Here is a 19,216-nt window from a genome sequence, read left to right as displayed (position 1 = left end):
GCACAGGTTTGTGCGGATGTGGTCTCAGCCTTCTTGTGTGTACATCTATGTGTGGACTTGCTGTGTCATCTAGCAACCCTATAGGTAAACTCTGGAGAAGTGACTGGACAACTGTCCAGCCATATAGTTCCAGTAGTGGTGCTCTGGTTACCATCCCAGTTGTCCTGAATGTCCCTCCATAGTCATTCTAGTGGGGATGAAGTGACACTCTTTGGGATTTATTTGTGTTTCTCTGGTGGCTCATGGTATTCTGTATCTTTCTAGGGATTATTGGGCATCTATGTATTTCTTTGGAGAAATGCGTATCAGATACTTATTTTTAAATTAAGTTGTCTTATCATTGAGTAGTAAGAGTGCTCTATGGATGTACAATTACAAGGTACAGTTTGCAAATATGTTAAGAATCACAAAGAGTTTAAGATTTTTTGTAGTTCAATGAAGTTATTTTTCTTTTATTATTTGTGCTTTGTAGTGCCCTAAATGTGTGTGTTAGTTTTACATTTCTGGGACAAAATAGCTGAGCTAAACAATTTAAAGGAGGAGAACTTGATTTTGGCTCATGGTTTTAGGGGGTTCAGTCCTTGGCTAGCTGGGTCCATTGCTACAGGACTGAGGTGATGCAGGACATCATGGTAGAGAGGGCATGGAGGGCAGAGTTGATCACCTCATGGCCGCCAGGAAGCAGAACCAGTGACCAGATATAGTCCCTAGGTCAGAGCCCCACAATCTCCTCCCTTTAGCTCACCTCTTGTTTCTGCCGCCTCCCAATAATGCCATCAACTCACGGTCTCAGTGAATTAATGCACTCGTGAAATCACAGCCTAAAGTCCACCAGTGACCAAGCCTCCAACACCTTGAGCCTTTTTTGGGTCTTATCATACCAGTATTGTCTATGCTGTGTAAGAAACCAGTGCCTGGTCCAAAATCACAGATATATATGTTCACTTCTAAGAGTTTTTAGATATTACACTTCAGTCTTTGATTCATTTTGAGGTATTTATAACATTATGTGGTGTAGCAGTTCCAACTTCATTCTTCGGCATGTGACCATCCACCTGTCCCAGTGCCTTTTGTTCAAAAAGCATATTCTTTCCTTTCTGAACTGTCTTAGCACTCTTGCTGAAAATCAATTAATTACCCTAGACTCTCAATTCTATTTCACGGATGGACAACTCTATCCTCACGCCGTGCCACGCTGTCCTGCTTCCTGCAGATTTGCAGTGGGTTTTTAAATGAGGAAGTGTGAGTCGGCCAGCTTTGCGCTCCTTTCCCAAGGCTTTTTTTTTCTTTGTTGGCCAATCAGAATTTCTATGTGAATTTCGAGATCAGAGAGGTAAAGCTCTGCAGGAGAGCCAGTCGGGACTTTGATAAGGATCAATTTAAGGAATGTAGCCATTTATCCATCAGAGGTCTGCCAAGAAAGTCAGCTATGGAGTATTCATGTTGAGAGACTGAAACCCACTGGGCAGGACATTAGGGACACAGCTGGAACTGTCCACAGCTGGACTTCTGCTTCAGTGAAGTTTCAGTTTTGCTCTTGATGTCTTTCAACTGGTGGTATCAGGCTCACCAAAATCATGTGTACTCACCTTTCTCACTTAGGGCCGACTGATTGCAAGCTTGATTAAAGTCAAATGCTTTCACAGAGACACCTGGGTAGGTCTTGGCTGAGTGTTTGGTTATCATAGACTAGCCAGACAGACATGCAAAACTACCATGCTATATCTTACATTTTGTAATATATGAAGACAGGATTTACTTATGTTTTCTTTAATCTCTTTTAAAATGTTTTACAAAGTTCAGAGTGTAAGTTTTACATGTCTATGAAAATTTTGAGTTTGATAAACTCCTAAGTATGTATTCTTTTTTGATGTTACTGTAAGTGAACTTGTCTTGATAATTCTGTCTTCATATAGTTCATTGCTAATATCCACAATCATTTTTATATGTTGTTTTTGTATCCCATAGCTTGCTTTGATATTAATTCTCTATTTATTAGTAATTTCATTAGAAATTGCTATATACTGTGTCATTTTTGAATTAGTGTAATGTTAGTGACTTTGGAGGAAAAATGAACATGACCTAAATCATTACACTTTCTTATTAAAAGTTGACAGCTCATGATTTTAAAAAATTAAATAATATATTCTTAACTAACAGCTTCATTTTGTTTTAAAAGAAAGCTCACAATATAATAAAGTTTATGGAAATCTAAACACCTAGGAGTGTGGTAAATATGTTACTGATCAATCACCTGGTAGTTACTGCTCATTCATTCATCCCCCTAGTTGTTCTTTTAGGAGCTGTAATTATTAAAAGCTTCCCTAGTGTAGGCTGCTGTCCTGGCCCTGGCTGTAGGGATGTCCCCTGCTGATGGCACTGACCAGTCCTTCTATAAATGCTGTCTGTGGAAGTCCCTAGATGGCTGCCTCTCCTCCCTCAGAGCAGGGAACCCCACCCAGCACCCTGTGACATCATGGCCCTTTGCTGTGCTCCAATCCCCATCCTTAGGCTCCTGGGGCTCACATCCTCTGACTCCATTGCTAGGTCACACGCAGTCCCAGCTGTAGGTGGTGCCCACGTGATACCATGCACCTGTCGCTGCAGGTGACACCTGCAGGTAATGTACTTGTTCCTGAGGGTGGTGACCATGGGAACTGCACCAGTTCACAGCAGGTGTTATCTGGGGATAGGGCCCTCTGCTCTCTGTCTCCTCAATTCACACCAATGTCCTGGTCCCGGCCACTGCCTCTGCCCAGGTGATGACACCGACATCCGCATCATGTCCTTGGGTGCTTTATCGCCCTGGAATCTGCTCCATATTCCAGAGAGGTCTTTCAACCCACAGTGGACAGGGCCTTAACTCCAATACTGCCCCCGGGAATCCCTCTGTTCTTCCAATGGAGCAAATGCCCACCAATGGCTTCCTAGAGTAGCCTGGACCCTGCCCAGTTCCCCTCCGACTTTCCTGTCTGCCCTCCAGGCTGCCTGCCTTCTCTGTGGATCCTGCACACACAGCTTGACTGACCCTCTGCCCCCACAACCCCAGACTCCTTCCTCTCAGGCAAGTCTAGCAGCTTCTACTCAGGAAACTTCTCCCTGACAAGTGGGTGCATTGTACAATGCCCCAGAACATGTACAGAAGTCGGGAGACCTCAAGGACCACGTTTATGAGTAGGCCTCAGCTCCTGCTCTGGGCTGAGTGAGACTATCTTCTTTCTAGACCAGCACAGGGCCCAGTGTGTGCCCTGGGTGATGGGCACAGGAAGTCATTGCTAAGAACTGAGGGGGACAGGATCCACGGCAGACCCCACATGTGGAGGTGTATGTGGGGTACCACCTCTGTCAGCCTTCTCATGTCCTAAAAGGCTGCTAGACCCGAGCAGGGGGCACAGCAGAACCCTGGGGTCCAGTCCAGCAGGGTGCAGCCACTGCAGGAGCCTCACTGGGGCAGCAGCCAGCAACTGGAGTGTGGAAGGGCTGTGGAGACAGCACCAAGCCCAGTCTCTCCTCTGCTGTCAGTGCTGTGGCCAATGAGCAGGAACCCCGAGAGATAAACAGCTCTGCTTTCAGGGCCCGGAGACCCTGGCTAAAACCAAGGCCACTCCTGATAGGGGCTCTGAGGCAAGCCCTCTGCTTGCCTCTTCTGCTCTTCTCTGAAACCTGCTGCACCCTGGGTTGTGGCCACCCCACACTGCTCTTCATGTGACCTCCTCCTGCTGTCCTTGGCTCAGCCAGTCTGGATAAATGAGCACCAACTCCTCATCTCAAGGTCCTTGCTTTAGTCCCTTCAGTCAAGTCCCTTCTGCTCCACCGGCTGCACATTCATGGGGCTTGGGGTGAGGGGCTCCCCATAGGGCCAGGTCCTCTGCCCACCACATCTCCAGTGTTGAATGGCGTACTGTGGGCAGTCCTTGGTACCTGTGGAATACATGACCCTGCCCTGTCTCCAGCAGTCTGAACTGAAGCTAATATGAAATTTCATTTATGAAAAACCACCAAAAACATCATCATCCAACAATTTCTGCAAATTTCTGATTCCCTGTGGGCAGCATAATAAACAACTCAGGAGAGTCGGTTCTTAACCCTGGGATCTTTATCTTTCAGTGAAGTGGTACAGAGCCCCCTCCAAGGCACAGTTTTATCTCCTGAAACCCACATGTAGCTGGGTTGGAATTTTAAAAAATTTACCAAATACTGATGGATACAATGGGGTGAAGAAAGTCCCTCCACAAGTCTGACACCCAGAACCTGAGAGCGTGACTTCATTTAGAATAGGAGTCACTCACCCAAAGTAAGACGCATAAATCACCCCAGGTTTTAAGTGTAGCTGTGAAGCCTCGTGACCATGGAGGAGAACAGGCTGGGGCCTGGGACACAGCTCAGAGGGAAACCAAGGCAGACACTGGGATCATGCAGCTGCCACCCCAGAGTCTGTGCGAGTCCCGTTTTCCAAGCCACCCAGCGTGTGGTGACCTGTTACAGCTGCCTGGGACATCAGCACGGTGGACAAAGACTAAAGCTCTGTGAGAGGTGGCTGCCACCATCTCCTGTTGCTCTGAGGAAAAGTCCCTTCCCATGAGAGGGAAGGGACTCTCCACAGCCCAGGCTCAAGGTCCCTGTGGGAACTGACTGGACGCCATGTCCAATGACCCCACAAATCTGCTCAGCTCCTGGTGCCTAACTTTGTCCCTGGCCAACGAAGTCCTCACTCATCATGCTTGCTTCTGAAAGCACATCACATCTGGGAGATTTTTAAAGTAAGCTCGTACTGAGAGTAGCTTTGGTTTACAGAAGTTGTGAGTCACAGTCACATTGGCTTCCCTTGGCAAACGCGTTCTAGAAGGACACCTTCACTCCCTGAAAGCGTCAGCACCGGTGCAGGTGTTAACTTCTTCCCGTCTGCGTGGCACCCACATTTCCTCAATTTATGCTGGTGCCCTTCTCTGCTGCAGTGTTCCATTCAGCATCCTGCATTACATGGAGCTGTCTGGTCCATTTAGGGTGGTGGTGGATGGACAGTTCCTGGACTGTCCTTACTCTTTATAAAGTGAGGCTGCTGAGGGACTCTATGGATTGTCCTCTGATGTCCAGCATCTGATGTGTTTCTGGCAGTGAGACCAGGGCTGGTTGTTGGGGGACGGTAAGCACCACTTCCCTCCCACGGTTCCAGGACACAGGTGGTCAGCAGAGCCCACCCGGCAATGTCGGCCTTGATGTCCTGGCTGAAGCAGGGTCACCAGGCTTCTCCACTCTGCCTGTTCTTTCCTTTCAGTGCTGGGTTCTTTGGAAGGAGGCCCCTGGGTGTGGCCCAGCTCCGAGCATGGCCCCGTGCCTCCCACTGAGGTGAGAGCCACATGCTGCACGGAATTCTGCACAGGAGGCCTAGCTACTTCCCGCAGGGGCCCATTGCTCAATCCTCTGTTTACCTGACCATGACTCCAGGGTGCTTTCATGGTGCGGGTTGTGATCTGCTCTGCTTTGTGCATTGTTTTCTTGTTGTTTGCTGAAGCCATTGGAGCTTCGTGCCCTCTGAAGCATCTTGAGCAGATCATGTCTGTTTGTCTGTTTTGTCACTTCCTTACTTTCTGGGACTGCAGGAAGTTCCAGGCTCATCCTGTGTCTTCCCTACCTCAGCCCAGAATCAGCCACTTCCCCAGGAGCCCTGGTTCCTTCAGCAAGGAACAGCATTGGATGCCAGACCTGGCAGTGGGCACCAGTCCTGCTGTGGCACCCTTGCCCCGGGCCCTTGGCATTGCACAGCACTGGCAGGACCCGGGTGCAGCCACCCCAGGAGGGAGGTAAATGACAGGGTGAGAAAGCCCCTCAGAACCTGGGCATGAGCAGGCTGACGGAGGCCAGGAGGTTACTGGAGTTGAGCCCAGGGCATAATCAAGTAAAATGGTCCAATTCACATCTCTGTCAGCCCTGGGGATGCAACAGGGGAATCAGAAAACATCCTGAGTGAACAAAATTGAAGAAATGATTTCTTGCCGCTTTGCTTCTGTGAACACCCATGTGCATGCGTGTGTGTGTGTGTGTGTGTGTGTGAGAGAGAGAGATTTGCCACTGCACCATTTGCTATGTGCTAATAGGTCAAAAAAATTCTCCCAAACTGTGAGCCTCGGTGTGCTTGTGAGTCTCTATGTACTGCTCCACTGAGTTGCTGTGGCATGACCGATCTGTGTCCTTATCCTGGGATACCTCACTTTCCCCAGCTTTTTTATCATCCTGGTTGTGTGCTCTGTCCTTCTGCCCTGCTCCCTGAGGACTGACTGTATTGGAGCTGCATCCACCCCTTAGGTCGTTTTCTCAGCACGTGTTCCTGAAAATCGCATGTGAGGTCAGGAAGCGCGAGATGCCCTGTGATGTGCAATGCCATTTCCAGCCCCACCTGGTGGCCGGGCTACCAGGGCAGGGCTGGTGCTCAGTCTTCCAGTTAATTCTATCAATGTGATTGTAACTCAGTTATGCACATTTTTGGTGTTACTATTTTTGGTGTATTTATTTAACTCCTAAGGTTGCAAACATTATTTTTGTATGTTTATTGACATTCATAGCCTTTGCCATTTTCTACTGGGAACTTTTTTTCCCTATTGCTTTACAAAAAGGACCAATGTGTATAAAATATTCTAGCAAATAAGGCATTGGGGAAAATATCTGGGCAGAGCGTTGATTAAAGATTTCTGAGAGAGAAGGTAATAGTCAGAACCCCTTCCTGGGAACTGATCTTCCCTTCATTTCAAAGTCATACCCAAAATAAACGAAATGAGGACAAACTAAGGATGGCTGGAAGGGGCGGAAGTGGTACAGACAGCGGTGGGCACTTGGTCAAGGTCAGCTAGAAGAAATCCGCAGCGGGAGGACCAGGCCTCTCGCACTCCTGTACCTAAGGACTGATTCATGGGACCAGTGATCTTATAACATTCAATAGAAATGGCATAGCAAAGTCAAATTGCTAAAAAAGTTACTTTAACAATTTTTATCATGTGTACTTGAAGTTTCCAGTGTGATACTTGTAGATGGTAAAGTGATTACTGTGGTGAGACAGGGAATGCTCATCACTTTCTATAGTTAGTCACCTTTCTGTGAGCGCAGAGGTTTAAATCTACTCATTTAATGAAGGTTTCTAACACAAAACAATTCTGTTCACCCCGCCCTCCTGTTGGAAGCTCTCTCTCTAGATCCTGTCTTATGCATCTGTTACTTTGTATCCTCTGACCTCACCTCTCCCTATTTTCTTGCCCCTGACCTCCTTCACCACTGTTTCATTCTCTATTTTGTGTGTCTGTGGCATTTCAGAAACTCCATGTGTAAGCAAGGTCACCAGTGTGACCCTGCCTGAGTCTGGCTTACTTCGCTCGGCACCAGACCCCAGGTCCATCCACGTTGCATCGATGACATGATGCCCTTTTTCTCCTCTTGAGGCTGAGTCATAATATTCCATTCCTTCCCACCACATTTCGTTATCCCTCCTCCGTCCTTAGCTCTGCCCGGGGGTGAATTCATTCCTTTGGTCACATAGCAGACAATGGCCAGCTGTGCATATGCTTGGATCGCTTTTAGTTTCTGTAGGACCCATTATCCCGCTTTCCACAGCAGCCACGTTAGCCTACGTTCCAGTGCGTCGCCCTGAGGCCTCCTTGCTCCACGAATTTGATAGCAGCCACTCAGGCAGGCATGAGCCCGCTTCCCATGGTACTTTAACTTGCACCATGGTTAATGACGGGGAGTCCCTTTCCATACACCTGCTGCCGGTTTTGTCTTTGTTGGAGAAATGTTGGCACCGATTCTTTGCCATCTTGAAAGACTTTCTAAAAACTGCCCTTGTTTTGTTAACTTACTGCAGTCCAGTAGAAACGCTTGGCTGGTGGTCCAGACTGGACCATGTACCTGTGAGGTTGCAGGAGACAACACAAACTGCCCCCTGAACCCAGAGTGGGAGAGACCCCAGATGTCCCTGGACACAGTGCAGAGGGAGAGCTGTAGACACAATGCAGCTCCAGGGCCATGGACACAATGGACAGTTCCATAGGCCATCCATGCAGTCATATCATGGAGACCCTGAGAACCAGGAGAGAAGGAAGAGGCTGTCCTAGGCCAGAACCACAAACAGAGGGCAGAATCCCTGTTGGGAGCTGCTGGGACAGCTGGTCTACCCAGCCTGTGTCTTTCATATCACTTCTCTGACACCTTCCCAAAGGAGAGTGGAGAGCAGGTGAAAAGGGGGTGCAGGTCACCTGAGGGGCCACAGGGGCTCCCACCTGTTGGGGAAGGCTCTCTGAACAACGCAGCATGAGAAACACAAGGGCCAGCACGTTTGGCTGCAGGACATAAATGCACCTGCTCCACAGCATAGCAAACTCAAAAGAGGACACTCATTGAGAAGGACCAGCTCCCAGGAAAGGCCAAGACCCGGCCACTATCTCTGGGGACGCTCCACACTCCCCCTACAGGGGAACCTACAGGGGCTCATGGAAATGGACAATGAAATCTGACTTTAAAGAAACTTTTTATAGCTAAGAGACACTACCAACAGTGGGCTACACGTGCTTGAAGGGGAGGAGGGCATTTTGAATGTGTTAGTGGCTGTGAGTGTTTTACTGCAATAAACTTAATTTACACATTCAGGGTAGGCTTTGAGCATGCTTGTTGATCACATGTTTATGGCTACTTCTGTTAAAAACACAACGGTGTGGTGTCATCGTCCTCATCCACCAGATCTGGCACTGTGTGACTCCTGGCTCCTCCCCAGAGTCAAAATTACCTTGAAAGATACGTGTTTTGAATTTATGCAGGACACCAAGGCTGCCTCAATGGCTGGAAAGAGGGCTCCCGAGCCACTTCAGAAAGTGGTAAGAACAACGGGATGAACGTGCTCGAAGAGAAGGATGTGTTTTTAGGGGACGAGTGGCAGTGCGTCTTTTACAGCAACACTTTTTCAAATGTGGACATTCAACGCAGACTTTGATCATACCACATGCATATCGATGCACGAGGCAGGGCCTCACCCAGCCATGCCATTCTCAACATCCACTTGGATAGGTTTGTGTGTTCCCCACCCATAGGTGCCCCCCAGGTGACCACCTGGCTCACTGTTCCACCTGCCCCGTCTGCACAGAAGGCCGTCCCTGTTCTGGCCCTGTCCCACACACAGCTGGCTCATTCCTGGCTTTGTTTCCCTCCTCTCTAGTGCCTGCTAGGCTCTCGCTCAGAAAGGGCCCCCCTCAGGCAGCCTGCATGTGCTTGGCCCATGGTGCTCACATCTGCTTCTCCGGCCCTAAGAGAGCCTGCAGTTGATGCTGTTTGTGGAGGGTGAAAGTGGCCTATGTCATCCAGGCCATATGGTCAGAGCCAGTCAGAGGAGCCTCAACCATGCAGTGGGAAGCTCAGTATGAACAGGGCTGGACCAGGCTGTGGGCATCACAGGGCTGGGAAAGGTGGCCTCCCTAGGGCCTGCCTGCTTTGCCACTCTGTATCTGCTCCTCGATCAGAGGACATTTATCCCAGCAATCCTCTGACAGATTTTCACCTGGGCTTTCAGTCCTAGGAACTAGAGCCAGGAAGCCAACCAACAACAGACCACGTACCCTGGGGATGATTGTGGAACCAGGGCCAAGACTCTGTAGGCTGGCTTTGTGAGTACCACTCTCTTGGAGAGCAAAGAAAACATCTCCTCTCATCCAAGGCCAGTTCCTGCCATTTTGCTCTGCAGTGGGTGGTGCCTGCTGGCCAGGTCATCTTCAGCAGGGCCCATATCAGAGAGCTGGTGCTGGGATTTGTGGCTGAGTGCCACTCATGAGGGAGTGAGTGTGTGTACATGTGTGTGTGTGTGTGTGTGTGTGTGTGTGTGTGTGTGTGTGTACGTGTGGGTATGGCTCCACTTTGGAAAGTGGAGGAAAATCTTTACAGAGTGGGAACATTTGTCCTGAAAGCCAGGCCAGCACAGGCTCCAGGCCTGGGAGGAAACAGGTCCTGCTTAGGATCACATCATGGGCATCTGTCTTGTGTTCTTCCCTGTCTGCAAGGGCCTGGACCAGGGCTTCCTGGTTTCTCAGTGCTGCCGGGCCTGGTGGCCTCCTGGCCCTGCCATGTTGGAAGTTACGGGCAGGATCCAGTGAGGAGTAGACGCCCATCCTCAGATAGCAGAGCCTGGGATACATAGCTGGGTGACCCCTTGTGCAAGCTCAGTAAAGGAGGAGGTGGCCCCCACCCAACGCTTCCCAGCAGACCCTGAGAACCAAGGTGCACAATGGTCGAAAGCCGTCGGGTCTCCTACATCAGAAGGTCGCACTTGCCACCGAGCAGCTATCATTGCTCTTGCTTGGAAAGCTCATATCTAACTCCTTGATCTCTCACATGGAAGGTTTTGTCCTGGACCAGTGGCCCGCAGTGAGGCTAATTTCCCTGCAAATGCATCCTTGTCAAACGCTCTGCCCTAGTTTTACTTGGGAATTCTGTTTTTGACTTGTGGATCTCATTTGACTTTCAGATGAATTTAATAATTGCTTTAAAAGGAGAACTTGGGACCGTTATGCAGAGCAGCTTTCCTGTGCCCCTGGCCATCCTGAAGCTACATTGGCGTCATTCTTGCTGAAGCCACGGTATGTTTTGTATCAAAACTGCCTGTCCAACCTGCCAAAAATGGTGCAGAGCTGATTTGCTCTTATTTTTCTGGATGCCATGGAAGTGGGTGGCTGTAACCCTGGCGACCCAGCCTTTCAAGCTCAGGCCACAATGTCCATGCTGGGCGCAGGGTGCTGCTTTCTGCAATGCTTTCTTTATAGGGAGAAGGGAACACAGCCACACAACCCATGTTCTCGTGTCTGTACTCTGGGTCTCACACCTAGTGTTGATCCTATGTACATGCATACAAGGCCTGCCTGCATCAGGGCCCTGGGTCAGATCACCTGGGTTCCTACCTGCACCCTACTTACCTAAGGCACCCTGGGTTTGTCTGAACCTGTTTCTTCATCTGTAAAGCTTGGTGGGGGTAGAGACAGCTCGTGCAGAGCAGTGGCAGTACATGGCAGCTCACAAGCACTTGATCAGTATTTGCCATAACAGTGACAACATTATTGACACAGATGTCCCGGGATGTTGCCAACTCACCTCTGCACACTTGACTTCTCTGACCAGCACAACAGGCCCTTGGGGACGTGCTAGGGGGCGGGCCAGAGGCATTCCTCTCCAGCAGGGAACTGGACTGTGCCAGGCTGGAGAGTTAGCCCCAGGTGAGTGACTGTAGCCCTGGGTCCATTCTGGTTCCCACTAGCCAGGCCAGGCTGACCGGCTGCTGTGGACCCCCAGGCTTGTTTTCCTGGCTCTGTGAGGCTGCTTGGAGGTCCCCAAGGTGCATACCTCAGGACCACCCAGGTGAGTGGCCAAATGTGTGTGACCCCAGGAAATTGAAGGACCTAGGGATCAGGAACCAGGGTTGGGCTGTGTCACCAGGCAAGCTGCCAAGCAGTAGGTGCTGGGGCCAGGCCAGGGAGCTGTTGTGGCAGGAATGACGGCCTTTCGGGGTGACGAGTGCTGTTTTCCACTTGAATTAACAATGGGGTATTGCTGAGGTCAGGTGGGGTAGTTGCTGAGGTCACAGCATGAATGGCAGGGCCAGGCTGAGTGGGACCCTCCTAGCCCTGATGCACTTGGTCAGCACTGTGAGGTGCTCACAGTGAAGACAGATGGCTGAACAAATCCCAGAGAGAAGGGTGATGATATGAACTCTCCACTAGTTCCAAAACATGCCCGAAGACCTGAAAAGGGGAAGAAAAGAATGGTCACTGGAGCCAAGGAAGCGAGTCCTTGTCGGATAGAGGGCTCTACCCTGGACCGTTTCCACCTCCGCATCTTGACCTTGCCTAGGACAGGCACGGGCAAACCCAGGCCCACAACTGAGGCGGAGTCACATGAGTGGCCGTGGGGAAGACTGGAGGGCAGGAAGGCACCGGCCCTGGAGCTGGGACAGGGCGTGGGCGGCCAGCAGCCTTTGTCCTCTGCATCTCTGAAGTGAGATGAGAGTGGCCACCTGGTGGGCATCCCCAGGACACATGGAGTGAGGGGCCAGGAGGTATTGAGCCTGTGTGCCCCCGTGGGGTGTGCTCCCCAGGAAAAGCAAACAGAACAAAGTCTGCTGGCCAGCAGGTGGGGCCGGATCGTGGACTCTGCACAGACAGCTCGCAGGACAGGAGAAAACAGAAAGCAGAATGAGGAGCTGCCCACCTGCAGCCATCCTTGCTGCTCTTGTGTCATGGCCTCCATGGCGGAAAAGCTCAGCACCGCCACAGCGACACGCATCTCCTCCTCCTTGCCCTCCAACTCAGGGCCTTTCAAGTGGTTCCAGGCTGGAGTCTGCTGTGAAACCACAGAAACCCAAGCCCAGGTCTCCGGAGCCAGCGCCTCTCATGGGAGCTCACAGCATCCAGGTTGGAACCTTGCCCTGGCCCTGCCCAATCCAAGACTCTGAGCCAAGAATCTGACCCCAGGGAGCCTCAGGCAGACCTTTTCCGGGCAAGGCCACCCACAGTGTGACGGCACCAGAGAGCTGGGGGAGATGCATGAGCAGACAACTTGCCACCACGCAGAGTCAGGGAGCCCCCAGGGTCTGGAGCTTGTGGTCTCTAAGTCTGGCCCAGCCAATGGACTCAGGTTATCAGAGATGAGGAAAAGAGAGGAGAAGCCAGATGGCAGGCGGAAACTGTGGGCATGGCTGGCTGAGCAGATGAAGGTTGGAAAATCCCAGAAGCAGTATGGGGACAGGGTGTCACAATTCTGGGGCCCAGATAAAAGGGGATCATCAGTGTATCTCAGTTCACAGTGTCCATGTCCAGGAGCAGAGCTGAGGGGTACTGGGTGCTGCTGTGTCCCCATCAAGAGCTAGGCATCCAATCCCTGGCCGCTGGATGTGGTGACCACTGGCTTGACTGCCCAGAGCTGAGGGGCAAGTGACCATATTGTCTGCTTCAGGTGATGAATCTCGGGGGGCTCTGCCAGGCGGTGCTGCTGCTGGGAGGTGGCTGAGCCACCTACTGCCTCAGGAGTGCCCCCACATAGGGGAAACCCCAGACAGCACAGGCCCAGCTGGTGGCCTGAGAGCCCCAAGCTGGCTGCGAGTCCCGGGGCCAGGCTCTGCACAGGGACAGGACACTGTGAGGTGGGTCCCAGGCCCAAGGCCTGGTGTCGTTCTTGTCAGCCTGTCAGGGATGTCTTTGAGGACACACCCTGCTCTCTGCCCTGAGGTTAGAGACTTCTCTCGGAGGATACATAAGTGGCAGAGGACACAGCCTGTTGCTGGAGCCTGACCCTGGGGTCCCCAGTCTCAGAAACTGCCCTTCGGGACTGCACTTGGGTATCATCTTACTGGGACTACAGAGCTAGCTCCCCCCCACACACATGGAGGCTTGGCCATAGCCCCAGGTCTACTGACCAGCTGTCTGACTGCCCCCACCTTACTCTTCTGGGTCAGCTTGTGCAGGAATAAGCATGTGTGTCCCCAGAGCCCATGAAGGGATGTCTGCTGCACCGGTGGACCCACTCATTGCTGTGCTCGGCCCCCGCCTGGCACACATGAGCCTGGCACCGGCTGGCTGTGACCCCTCAGCTGGCTCCTCGTTGCCTGGCTCTGCCGTGCGGGGGCTGGGACCAGCAGCCGCATCTCTCTGTGCCCAGGAGGTCACGAGGTACTACGTGCTCCTGCCTGCCTGCTTGGCAAAGTCTGGCCTCCCCTCAGGCTGAGTGTGAACCCAATGAGGCCGAGCTTGCAGACCAAGGACAGGGCTTGGCAGGAAATTTCCTCTCGAGGTGCCAGGTGGATGCTGGCAGGTGTTTGCCCACAGGGGCTGGGCTGGCAGGAGCCAGGGAGGGGTTTAGCTAATTGGTGTCTTCCACTTACCGGCAGGCGTCTCCTGGAGCTGGAGCCCTGTAGGAGGTCTTGACTCTCCTTAGTGTCCCTGCCCTGCCAGCTGGGAAAGTGGACGCAGCCCTGAGGGGTGCCCAGAGCTTGATCTTCTGTCCTTAGGAATGTCCTGATCTATACTTTCTGCCCCCAGAATCTGGTGCTTCTGCTGCTCCCCTCTTGCAAATCATGTGGGTACCCATTGCCATTTGTCCTTCGTGGGTCCCAGAGGTCATGCAGCCACACCCCACAGCCAGCACCTTAGAAGAATGTACTGCTGTCCACTTGGACCACTGCAGGATGTCTCCAAGGACAGGCACCCATATACCAGGGCGGTTGCCGCTGGATATGGGTGGGGTTATCCTGGGTCTGTGGAATGTGTCATGCCTGGGTTAAGAGGGTGTTAGAGGGCCCAGCCTACCTTGGGGACTGGCAGGCTTCCCCCCTGGATCCTGCCCATAAGCTGTCCTAGTTCTGCCCCCACATCAGTCTCACAGCCTCCTATGGTCACATCCACCCTCAAGACTGGGGAACTGAGAGAGGCAGGCCCAGACCTCCCCGGGGGTAATCAGTCAGCCTCTGCACCTGAGGACTGAGGCCTCAGTGTTCAAACTTTTGTGAAATTGACCACGTGACAAAGATGACCAAAGAACGGGTACGGCGGTCCCCTGGGCACAACAGAGACCAAGGGGCTGCCTTGCGCTCTGGAAGTCACCACACCCTTACCACCTACACCCCATACCCACCATGCTCCTTGGGAGGTGGGCTGCAGCAGGCCAGGCAAATAGCTCAAGGCCAACCTAGGGCCCACCTCCTCCACTGGCCCTCAGCCAGTTGACCAGCTTCTGGGTGCAGCAAGGAGATAGCTGAGGCTAGGAAGCTCTCAGTGCAGCTCTGGGCTGGACCCACTACCCAGTCTGCTTCCCCTGAACATGCTGTTCAAGCCCTGAGACAGTGCTTATCCCTCCTGCTGCTGGCCAAGGCCTTCACACTGGGTCTCTGTGCCCTCTGACAGACCTCGTTTTGCCAGGGACGGGTCCTTGGCTGAGATGGAAGACCCCATACAACCTGGAGGGCTTGGCCTTTCCTCACCTACCTGGACCCCTGCCTCTGCTGGGGTCTGCCCAGGTGTGCAAGTGCAGGTGTACACAGCTGGGGGGCAGAGTGCTGTGGTATCCAGCACCATGGTGTCAGTAGGAACCGATGCCCAGCCCATACCTGCCTGTGCCCCTGAAGGGTACCCACTTCCAGAAAGCATCCCTCCTCGGGTGGGCACAGCTCTAGGTGGGAGATGAAGAACAAAGAGGATCCCTACCACAGTTGCAATGAGGCTGAAGAACCCAGAGGTCCTTTCAGGCCACTTGTGTGTGTGTGGATGAGCGGTGGCCCTAGGTGAGCTCCCCTCTGCTCCAGACCTGCAAACTGGCTCTGCTCACCTACTTAGTAACAGGGTAGATGGTGCCAGTTGTTGCTGCCTCTCACAGGTCATCTGTGTGGCCTGGTCCCTGTGGTCATTGCCCCCTGTGCTCACAGGCAGCTGGGACACATGCCGAGGAGCCCTCTGCCCACTGTGGCCTTCTGGGTAAGGATGTGCTGTTCGCTTAGAGTGCCACACTCCTGCCTCTGCCCACCTGCAGAGAAGCCTGATGTCTGGACTGACAGGGGAAGCACCTGGTGTACCACGGCCAGGGCACCTCTGGATCCTAAGCCCAGGTGCAGAGGAAAGGTCCACATGGGCCTTGGTCCATCCTGCCGCACCCCAAGGAACCTGGACCGGGCCTGGAAGGTTACACCCTGCACCCCCTGGGAGGGCAAGTTGCCCTCTCCTCTCCTCCAGCATGGGACCTCAGTGGACATGGCAGGGGCATCTCGGAACAAATGCCTGGGGTGCAGCGGGTGAGGACCTCAGCTCCCAGCTAGGAAGTCATGGAGGAACTGATGGAGGGAATGAGGCGCTTTGGGGTTGGGAGTCTTTACTGTTCGGCAGCCTTGGGCTCCAAGTGAGGGGGGCTCTGCTGCAAGCTCCAGGCCACTTGCTCTCTGCCACCTGAGCCAGCCCTTCTTGGCTGGGTGACCATGTTCAGGGTGGGTGGCAGATCACCTAAGTAACCACTAGCCCTGCTGGCTTTCTGTGGGTCTGACCTTGCTGTCTGCCCTGGGCTGGGAGCAGGGACACAGGGGACCTGAATCCAGCCTGGGGAGGAGCCCCTGAGCCTGCAGAAAGCTGTGGTTGTGGCCTAGGTCCAGTGGGTGCTCTGTGGCCAGGGCTCCCTGGCTCCTTCCTGAGAAGGCCTCTGCCAGGTATGGACAAGCAAAGAGGACAGGACAGACATGTGAGTGCATCACTGTGTGATGCTGGGGCTGCTGCTGAGACCCAGGGTATGTGCCTGGCACACTCTAGGCCTCTGGCTCCTTCTTTCCCCTCCAGGATGAGTGAGTGAACCCCTGGAATTGCTCTGCACAGAGCCACGCCCTGCAGGATGCAGACAGCAGCAGAAAAGCCCCTGCCACTCGCCCAGGGCAGGTCCTACAGACTCCGAGGTGGCGGCGATTGGGACACATGCTCCTCTCCCTCCCATCTGCACTTGTGGGGACTTGATGAGGTCACTCTCAGGGTGTGGAGGAGCAGGCCTGGCCAGGTGGACAGATCCCAGTGGGGACAGGCAGGTGAGAAGGGAGCAGACAGCAGGTGTGATGGGACAGCAATGTCATGACCTGGGGGCCCCTCACAGAAGACCCCATGCAGGGGTTCAAGGAGAGCATGTGGAGGGCACCCATGCAGGGAGGCTAACACCCAGCATCTTTGTTTCCCCCAGGCACCAGGAGGACTGTTCTGTGTCCTGCTGTCCAGGAGCCCTCACCCTGCATTTCCACACTGCTCTTGGCCCTAAACAAGGCTGCCCATCAGCTGTCCAGGGAGCAGCAATGTGCTGACCCTCGCCTCTCCTGGCCCAAGGTTTGCAGATGGGTCTGAGGGGTCAGTGGCAGTAATGTGAGTCCGTCTTTCTGGGTTTCCGTTTCTTATATTTGCCTTCAATTTTCCAAACCCTGGGGCTGTGCCCAAGAGGGTTGTATGCTTGAGTGATGGCTGAGGGCCACAATCCTCCATGAGTCCAGAGAGAGGGTCCCTGGGCTGTGTGGGGCCTATGGGGAGAGAAAGTGCTGGGAGCCCCAAGAGTCACTGGACAGCCACGTGTCCCTTACTCGGTGTCCTCTGATGAACACATGCCCTGGATCAGGTCGGGCAGAGTGGCTCCAGGCTGAGCTTCTGGACTGCTTTGGACAAGCAGCCTGGCCCCTCTAGGCCCCAGTCCCAGCTGCAGGGTGTGTGGAGACCTGCAGAGTGCTGAGAGGCTGGGCTCGGTGGCCCCTCCGTGAGAGATGTACTGTGCATGTTTGACACGAGAGGCTTTCAGCTTGGGCTGAGCGTGCTGGGATACGGCCCACCCTGAGCCAGCAGCTGGAGGAGACCCTGCCTGGATGTGGGCATCAAATCTGGCCAGAAGTATCCCTCATGGGGTGAAGAGGAGCTGGGGCCAAGGAAGATTGCTAGTGGTTGGCCGGCCCCAGGGATAGCAACAGTGCGGTCACACTGAAACGAGGCCAAACCTTGTCTGCAGCTGCTGTCCATGCCCCAAGTGTCCCTCTCTGCCCTGGCTCTGCCTTGACCCTGGGATGTCGCCAAGACCCAGCCACCAAGGAGTCACCCTTGACCTTGCCACCAGGAGTGAGGGAAGAGCTTCAAGGTCTACAGTCAGAGCCCTGGCCTGGCCACCTGCTGCCCATACTGCCCATGAGCAGGGTGGGTGTGAGGCTTTATGCTCTGTGTCCTGTGTAAGCATGGCACAGGCAGTTGGCATCAAGTCCCAGGGCCCTAGGAGTCAGCACCCAGATGGAGCAGCTGCCTGTTCAGGCCTTGGAGGGCCCAGCACCTTCCTGCCCTTTCCATCTGCCAGGCAGTGGGCTCAGTGCTCCTGGGGACACTTCCAACACTCTGGGGTGAATACTTCTGGCTGTATCCTGCCCTGGTGCCCCCTTCCCCAGCCCCAGAGCACAAGGGCAGGGGCTTGATGGCAATTTAGGGTGGCTGAGGGGCAGCAGCACACAGGAAATGAAGATGACCATGTGTTTCCTACACCCACTGTCCATGTATGAGGCCTGGCTGCCTTCAAAGGCCCCTGGGGCTCTCTTGTCACTGTCTGTGCTTCCCTGAGCTCCAAAGCAGAGCCATGTGGACGCAGAGTGAAGGCTTGGTGTCCTACAGGGGCTCAGGTAGAGAGAGCCCTTTCTGGTGAGGCACCCCAGCAGCCCCAAGCCTCATGGCACAGAAGGCCTGGAGCATCTGGGCCACATGCCATGGTACTCCCTGTAGATCGGTTTCTGCTGGCCCTGCCAGGCTGGAACCCTGGTGTGTGTGGGCTTCCTTCCTTCTCCGCTTCCCAGGCATCCAGTGTGTTTACCTGGGCTGCTTGCACATGTGTGCAGTGAAGTAACTGCCAGAACCTTGAGCGACGCAGGGCTCACTGCCGCACAAGCCCATCCCTACCTGTCCCCAATAGTGTGTGACCTTGGAGGGTCTCTCTGACCAATCCTCCTGAAGTTTCTTTGTCTGTGAAATGGGTGTAATTGTGCATTCCAGGAAACAATGTGTGTAAAGTAATAGGCACAGGAGTTACTCAGTGTTCTCTTAATTATTCCTATAATTGGTGATATGTCTCTCCCTAGCTGCTACTCCATGCCTGACAGTTGACCCCCGCACATGAGGGCCAGGTGAGGGCATCCTCACCATGTGCTCTGCCTGAAATCTCTGCTCTGCTGTCTCACGCCCTACCCCAGCCTCACTACTCTTCCATCCCCAGGCAGTGGCTTCTCCTGCCCCACTCCTGCTGGCCTCTGCAGAAAACATGCACCCCGATCCCATGTGCCTGTCCTGCCCACTCTGGCAGGGGTGTAGGAAGGGGGGCTGGGCCCTGGGAAGCACACAGGCCTTGTGCAGTATTTGAGTGTCACATGGATCCTGTCTAGATCTAACGAGAGCAGTCGTGGGCACATGCTTATTTGTATACCAGTGACTGTGGGCTTAACTCAATGTACACTGGGCCTCTGTGACCAGCAGCTTAGCCCCAGAGGATATTCCAAGCACCCTCCAGGGCCTAGCTCCTCTGTGACCAGCAGCTTAGCCCCAGAGGATATTCCAAGCACCCTCCAGGGCCTAGCTCCTCTGTGCCATGGAGGCTTAGCATGCACTGTTGGGCTCCTTCTTGAGGCAGAGTAGGGCTCCTCCAGTTACAGGACTCCACACGCACTGGTTAACTGGCT

General features: G+C 53.4%; 1 long non-coding RNA gene across 2 annotated transcripts; it reads left to right on the top strand.

Annotated features, from left to right (window-relative positions):
* The first annotated feature begins 11,660 nt into the window (after positions 1-11,660).
* On the top strand, positions 11,661-18,568 carry LOC111758138 (uncharacterized). 2 transcript variants are annotated; one of them, XR_010043432.1, is made up of 2 exons: positions 11,661-12,428; positions 16,714-18,568. It is a non-coding gene; the product is annotated as an uncharacterized LOC111758138 (long non-coding RNA). The 2 variants fall into 2 exon arrangements; XR_002792366.2 differs by lacking the exon at positions 11,661-12,428 and adding an exon at positions 15,482-16,564.
* Positions 18,569-19,216: the final 648 nt, after the last annotated feature.

The sequence above is a fragment of the Cavia porcellus genome, unplaced genomic scaffold (assembly GCF_034190915.1).
Source record: "Cavia porcellus strain 051 isolate PalLab524CR breed Dunkin Hartley unplaced genomic scaffold, mCavPor4.1 scaffold_26, whole genome shotgun sequence".
Taxonomy (NCBI): domain Eukaryota; kingdom Metazoa; phylum Chordata; class Mammalia; order Rodentia; family Caviidae; genus Cavia; species Cavia porcellus.
The sequence above is the reverse complement of the archived record's forward strand: the minus strand, read 5'-3'. Positions and strand labels throughout refer to the sequence as shown.